The sequence below is a fragment of the Fringilla coelebs genome (assembly GCF_963513975.1).
Source record: "Fringilla coelebs genome assembly, chromosome: 5".
Classification (NCBI taxonomy): Eukaryota; Metazoa; Chordata; class Aves; order Passeriformes; family Fringillidae; genus Fringilla; species Fringilla coelebs.
In genome coordinates, this window is record NC_140033.1 from 25,186,626 (window position 1) to 25,194,910 (window position 8,285).

Consider the following 8,285-nt stretch of genomic DNA (forward strand, 5'->3'; position numbering starts at 1 on the left):
CATTCTGACCACAGTTTTAGGACAGGATGAGGCCCTGACAACCAGAGAGGAAAAACAGATAATAAGAATAGCAACCTGAATTCCAGGCAGCAAACACCGGGAAAGTGTATTGGATCTAGACAGATAGTGCATATTTGTACATAAAAACAGATTAATAAAATGGGAAGTTTCCAAACGTCTCTAGGGATTTCCCCCACATCTGCTAGAAATCACTAGGAGATGGCTCCACATTGAATGCTTCAGTCTGAGGCTTCAAATCATCCCTGTATCTCTGTTCAGTGAATCCTGTAGCATATATGTAAATCTTCAAGCTTAAATCCCATTAACATCAAAGGGATGTAAGCATGCACTTAAATGTTTTTCTGAACTGGTACCCTTGGCCCCACTCCAGCAAAACATGTAAGCGTGTGCTTAACTTTAAGAATGTTAACCCTGTTAACTTCTATAGAGTTGATTTTCTACAGTTTCCTGAAGTAAAACACACATTTCAATGCTTTGCCAAGTCACTATCTTAATAAAGATGCAATGCCTGTATCTTATCAGCATTACAAGCCTCAGCTAAATTAGTCATACTTAAGCACAAAGGGTAGAGCCATGTATGCTGTGAGGAGAAGAAATCCATTAGGAATGCCTAACCAAATCGTAAATACTGAAAACTAAGTACATAAAAAATGGATTCCAAAATAATATAAACTGAATTAAAGCCTTGGTTCATCCAGGACTCAAGCACTTGATGTGCTTTAAGCACATTGCAGTTCATGCCTGCATGTAGGCATATGCTTAAGCACCATGATGAACTGGTCCATCAGTGTACACCTTCCCTTTTATACATTAGCTGAAGTAAAATCCTCTGGCTTTTGTACATCACATTGCTTTGCCTAAGATATGAGACAAACTGCTCTAGTCTGATGCTTATATGTGCACAGTAAATCCGGACATAAAAATCAATAGAAACATTTAAACCCAAAAGGCTGTAGAAGTGCTGTTGGAAAAAGTCAAATGCTAAAAAAAAAAAAAAGAATCTCACATAACTATGAGTTTGCTATAACAGCCAAAGAATTGTTCATGTTCGTGTGTATTCATATACTTTTCATATGAAAAAGCTTAGCTAAAATAAGTGGTACACAATTTTTTATGTATATTTCTAGATTTTTCACATTTGCACATTGCTATGCAAATGAAGTTTTATGTGACTGTCTGCAGTATGCCACACAAGCAAGTTACTTTTTCTTCATAGATTTTGAATTTTATTGTAGTGTGATTCACTTAAAAATTAGGCAAATATGTTGAGCACAATGATTAATGAAGTATGTATTTACAAAATAGTCACAGGGCTATGTTTTGTTTATGCATGATGGCATCCTGTTTGCTAAATATATCATAGGTTTATGTTGTGGTAATGATGATTTCTTCCTCGACTATTAATCTAAACTGCAAAGTATACATGTATATTTAATAATCTTCAGAAAGTCTGTAAGACTTATTTACATTTTCTATCCATCCAGCAGCTTTAAAGACCTTCTAATATTGGCCACCTATCCTATACCATCACAATGCTTTAATATATGCAAAAAAGATTAAACAACACTATGAGATGAGTGAAATCAGGTCTCAAAATGCCAATAAGGATATTGTGCCCTGAAATTGATATTCTAAACCAAAGTTATTTTTCATCTTTGACAGTGCAGTGAACTGAAGTCATCATATTTAAAATATTTGAAGAGGTGAATATCACATACTGATGTGTAATGGCATTTCTTCCAGTAATCTGAACATCAAGCCATAAGAACAAAGGAAAAAAAAAAGGAAAATGAGCAAATTGATCATAATAGCAGTCCCTTATAAATAAATTTAGCACTTGTTTGAAAAATTAGTTAATAGAAACTTACAATATGTAGTGTTATTTTCATCACTTGTAACATATGCTTAGAAACTGATAAATATTTATCTCCCTTTCATTATAATAATTCACAACTCAGAAGAAAAACTGCAATTTCTTCAGTTATATTTTTTCCATCCATATGGCATGCTATAAAAACATAATTTGTAAAAAAAAGGAATCTGATAAAAAACAAAACTAGGGAAAAATAGGAAAATAAATTTGTAAAAACATGTGAAAGAAAAAAGCACACATGTTATAACATCGTCATTTAGAATCTATGAAATTAAATGTATTTTTAAAGACAAAGTTAAAGCCTCCCTTTGAAATCCTCATGTTAAAATCAAAAACACAACTTTAATGGAAGACAGACATAGGTACTGTATGAAGAATTACAGCTTAGAAAATTAATAAAAATAGTATCTAAAACAGTATTAGTAAGATATGAAGCTCATTCATTAATGGTCTCTGTGATAATATATCACTGAAAATGTTGCATGAAGGACAGTCTTTGATAGGATTATGTACAGTATAATAGCAAGATATTGAAATTAGAATTCACTGAGAAGATACATCTTGTGAACTGAAGGGTAAGAAGATAATAATGGTAACATTAATAATAATAAATAACAAGTATAAAATGATTCACATAAATAGAATTTCCATCAGCTACCATTATTGTAATTATGAGAATGATAAAGTAATAATCTACAGTAAATAGCTAATTTTTTATTGATTCACTGTTTAATTTCTTTTTTTAGTGCTGTCAATAACAATAATGTGTACATGAAGAAAAGTTATGTAGAGAATAAATTATAAAAACAGTATTGTGTAATCTGTTTCTAAAGAATATTTTGGAAATATTATTTATGTTGTTTGGTGGATGAAAAGAAAAAATCTTAAAATAATTTCTCTACCTATTTAATGAGCGCTGTCAGTTTTCTTCAGCAGATGATTATTAGGGTTCCAGAGGCATATTGGGAAAATTTAGAAAGTTTAGTATCTGAAACTTGAGGCTTTTTAATTGTGCCTCTGTAAGATGCCATCAATGGCATCTAAGAAGAAAAAATGGGCTGTCTGACTCTACAGCAGCCAACAGCAAAATTAGCACAAAAGGCAATGAAAAGGTCAAGGCAGAGGCTGAATAGGAGAAATTCTAAGGAGCTAACTGTAATGCTGAGCAAATATATTCTAGAGTTTAGCATACATGTACCAAACAAACCTGCATGGCAGCATGGTGAAGCTCAAATGTTAGGACAGGCAGAAGAAAGACAGAACCTTATATGAGCAATTGAATTCATGATCATACAATGCCATTGAATGTCCAATTTCAACTGCTTTTGAATTCATAGAAGAAAAGACAATAGTGCTATGCCCTAAAAAAAGCTGAATAATGTAGTCCCAAGAGAAGAACTACATTTTATTTCATAAAGATTTTCTCTTTAGCTTTTTTGTATATTCATATTCATAGCAGTGTCTTTTGATAATTAATAATGTAGATGGCCTTTGATCAACCACATATGAGTATTTTTATAGTCTGCTTTCTTTGAAATTAAGAGGGATATTGGATAATATCAACCTTCATTGTACACCAAGATTTTATTTTTGCCTTGCATGTTGCTGTTTGAGTTTTGTGGGCCACTGGTCAAGAAATCATTTCACGTAGTTGAATAAATTCATGTTATAAGAGGGTTCTTCTTGTAAGCAGCATCAGCCTCAAACTAAATATATTCGAATTCTGAACAATATTGTTTTCACTATGTAATGCAGAACATATTTCAAATTTTCCCCTTTTCCTTAAAGAGAAGAAGTAATTGAGGAAAAAAAAAAAGAAAGAAATTCCAGGTTGACCATGGGAAAATAGCAGAAACCCAGTGAGGGTCTCTCTCCTTCTGACAGTTTAAATTCATGTCCTTCCCATAATGGCACATGGCCATAATGACGTAAAGAACAGAGCAAACCATGACTGTTGCACTCCAGATGTTCAACGTCCTAATGAGCTATGTTATGCCTCCATGGTGGTGGATTCAAAAATCAGAAGACTAAAATCTGGCCATCATATTGTCATTATGCCAGTTAGATAGGAAACGTATAAAAGGTTCCCACTTACGTGAGAGAAACTGGCAATCATTTGAAATGTTTGATACTGTTCTAAGTGGAGTAAAAGGACACCTCACCCTGAGGTGCACAAGTCAATGCTATGATATGCACGTGGTAAAAAGCAAAATTTTCTTATTGGCATGAAAAATCAACACAAAATATGTAGCAGGTTTTTTTGTTTTGTTTTTTTTTTTTTGAAGGACAGTAGATATTCTCCACTATATCTATTCCTAGGAGGGGACAGTTGGCACACGATGGCAAGTCCTGGGAGAAGACAGAGGGGATTCTGTGTGCAGAGAGAGAGAAAAGATCTGTCCTACACAGTTAAAAAGGGAAATTGGTACCTGGAATAAAAGTTTTGTGTGTCTGTAGATAGATATATGTCTGTATATAAACAAGAACATATCAGAATGTCTATTTATATGTGTTGTAATAGTAGTAAGAGAGGAACTTTTCGAAATCAACAAGTTATAAAATTAAAACCAATAAATAAAATTTTGGTTTTGAAAAAAGGATCCATAGAAATCCTGAGGTATCTTTAGAGATGTGCAAGATCAGATTACTTAGGTGAATTACAAAAAACACCACAGTAGTGTTGCAATGGGTAAAATATTGCAAAGAACAGAAAATTCTCTGTATCACTTTCAGTGCACAAACCAACTGCTGTTGAGACAAGAAATTCCCTTTGGGGATTCATGTTCATTCATCCTAACACTACTTGTTTGGAGCTTCTTGAACCTGTTAATACATGCAGGTATTAACCCCTCCTGGAAATTGGATCATCAAAAACCTTGACTATTTTTCTTAGCCATTATTAATAGAACTAATATTATTCATAGAATGGTTTGGGTTGGAAGGGATCTTAAAGACCAGCTATTTCCAACCCCCCTACAAAAGACAGGGATACCTTCCCTTGGACCAGATTGCTCAGAGCCCCATCCAACTTTGCTTTGAACACTTCCAGGAATGGGACAGCCACAGCCTCCCTGGGCAACCTGCTCCAGTATCTCACCACCCTCACAGCGAGGAACTTCTTCCCAATATCTAATCTACCCTTTAAAGCATACCCCCTTGTCCTGTCATTACATACCCTTGTAAAAAGTCCCTCCCCAGCTCTCTTGGAGACCCCTTTAGGTGCTGGAATGCTGCTCCAAGGTCTCCATGGTGCCTTATCTTCTCCAGGCTGAACAACCCCAAATCTCTCAACCTGTTTCCATAGGAGAAGTACTCCAGTCCTCTGAGCATCTTTGTAGCCATCCTTAGGAGCCAGTCCAACACATTCATGTATTAATATTTGCTTTGATTTCCCACAAACTTAAAAGAGAATAATTTGACTCCAGCTCCTATTAGCTAGCTTCCTTCTAAAATTTTTATTACAATTTTTTAATCTGCTTTGAGGACATTTTCCTGAAGTAAGGAATATGGGGCTTTGACCTTTGTAAAAATCTCTGCTAGGTGACAGTGATTGTTCTCATAATTATTGATTATTAAAGACTATAGGAATAATTGCTGCTTTCAAATATCCTGCAAATCATAATTGCCTATATAAGGGCTTTCCCTAGGCAAGCTTCCAGAATGTTATTTCCAAATGAAGAATTTTGATGAATTTGTTTCTTCCTGTCCTGAATTAAATTATCTTAAAAAGTACAAGGGTAGTGATTCTTTACTTGAGTGGATTTTACCTTATTTTCAGGTAGGGCATTCACTTATGTGGGTGGGAGTCCAAGGACTGTGAGTCTGCTGCACCCAAGAGCTAATGGATGGAAAAAAATTAAGTGTGAATAAATATGGAAGATTATACACACTGTAAACGGGGCATGCAATTTTAAAATAAAAATCTAAAATTCCGCTGTTCAGGCTATTGTTAATTAGATCATTTAAATCTATTAAAAATAACTACTGAATTCAATCTGTTCCCTTTTCCATGCTTTATTTCTGTTGATGATTTCTTGTAAAAGTACAATGATCTCAGTTATATGATTGCTCTACCCTTTAGTCTCAATGCATTGTGTAAAATATAATGCAGTACAGATGTCAACCTAAGAACTAAATAGCTTATATTTCTTAAGAACCATGAAAAAATATTAACACTATAGAAACAATAGTTCAGTAATTACTTTTTGCTGTGAAGTGAGGTTAGGCATTTATCCTTATAGATCCCTAATACACTTAAAGTCAGCACTGCCCCTGTGGTCCTTTTACCTTTGTTGATAAATGTATTGTACAGGATACCTTGTATGACCACTACAGTATTTGAGGTCATGCTAGGCTGTTAGCACAAATGGTGTGAACAATAGTTTATATGCCACTTAACTCCTTGGAAGAAACAGTTAACCTTGCCAGAGAGGACAGATCAGTCATGTATAGTTATTAAAGTCTAGAAGGTTTTGTTATGCTCTGAAATACTTTTACAGAGCTACAATACTCTGGTACAAGCTTTACCAAGTAGGGGAGCAACCAAGTCAAGAATTATCTTTGCCACTTTTGAAAAGAATATTCAAAGTTTTCTAAAAAAATGCTTTACCAGAACTACTTTTGAAGCACACACAAATTCTGATATTTTTAATCACTAGAATTTTTGAATAAGGCTAACCAGGTAGCAGTATATCAAGTCACTGTCTTAAAACAAAGTTTACAAAAATTAATTGTGAATTTGATGGACTTTGATGGATAGCCAAAAAAAACCTCCTAGATCTTCTTGATCACAGTTTTCCAAATAATGATGTAACATCATAAATGACACAGATGAGCATCATAATTGAATTTTATTTAGCAAGCAATTAACTATAAAAATACCTTCCAAGAAAATATCATTTTCCAGAATTTCTCACGAATAGAAATGACAGAGTGAACAAAGAATAAAGCACAGTAGGAGATTACAGAGGACTTATCAGGTATTCTACATACAGATGGCAATGACACTGCTGTTATCACAGATGACCCAGTTTCATGAGATAATGTGCTGCTTCTACACTGTTGTTTATTCCGGTGGATTGATTGCCAGATCCAACCAATTTTTGGCACTTTTAGAAACCACAAAGCTGAAGGCAGCCTCATCTATTTCCAGTTCAGGCATAGAAGCCTGTCAGCCCCTGTACCTGCATGTGTGTTTGCATGCATCCAAACATCATTAACCACTAACAAAAACTTTATATTTTGAGGGTTAATTCAGAATGTTAGTGCAGTTGTCTTAGTCTGGCCTGCATTTTTAATGCAGCACACTCACGTTAGTCACTCCCTCTCCTCCAGCTCTGGTTTAACATCCCTAGGTGCAAATGAACAGGCGCTCCCCGAGGCAGGGTTTGAGTTACAGAGGAGTGGTCTCCTCCCTTTGCCAGCCAATCTGCCATGTGCCTCATCCATGCTGAGCTGCTTCCACCCCTTCTTCCCAGGGTGGACCTCACTCTGATTCTGCCTGGATTGTTGATACCCAACTCTACACCTGAGGTGGCAAAGACTCACTCAGCCTTGTGGAAGCTCTTTCCACTGGCACACTTATGTCATGTGCAAGCATGGGAACTCTCAGCATGGCATCAACTGTCAAGTCTCTGAGCAGGAAGCTCAACCATGCTCCAGGGAAGATGGGAGCAAACACATTCCATAATGAGCATTTAGGGGAGAAAAAAAACCACTTCTAAGATGTGTCTTCAAATACTCATCTTCGTGGATTAATTTAGTAGTCCATGTACCTACTTTCCTACCACAAACTATTACCTCACTAAGTAAGAATACTTACTATGTCTTCAAGAGAAGGACATGGAGAGCAGCAAGAACAGGAAGAAATCAGAGTGCTACCATTGCCTTTTAAAATCTCCTAACTAGCAAAATTAAACCATGTCTCTTTATTTATTTATTGCACTTGTAAAAAGATTAATGGGGATGTGATTCCTTCAGGCTTTTACATATAACCCCATCACACAAAGAACAAAATTACACAGTGCAGCAAACGATCTAAATTAGCTACATTTATTTAAATAACTGCTGTGGAGGAAACAATAAATCAACAAGAATCCTCACAAAAATGTGTTTACAAAGTGTCTTATAATTTGTTTTAGCTGGGACACAGACTTCTAGCTCTTAGCTAAGCTTACTTCTAACAGTCTATTATCATATCAACAGTTAATGAGTGTTTGCTATAGAAAAGCATTTCTTAGCAAAAAAAGGACTATATGTAACTTCTGCCTTACTGCCCTTTAAGATATGGCTGGCAACTCTACAAGAAATAGATTTTCCTAACAAATATTTTGTTAAAGGTTTCGAATAACTTGTGAGACAATCGAAATTAACTGACAGTGCTTTGTTAAAT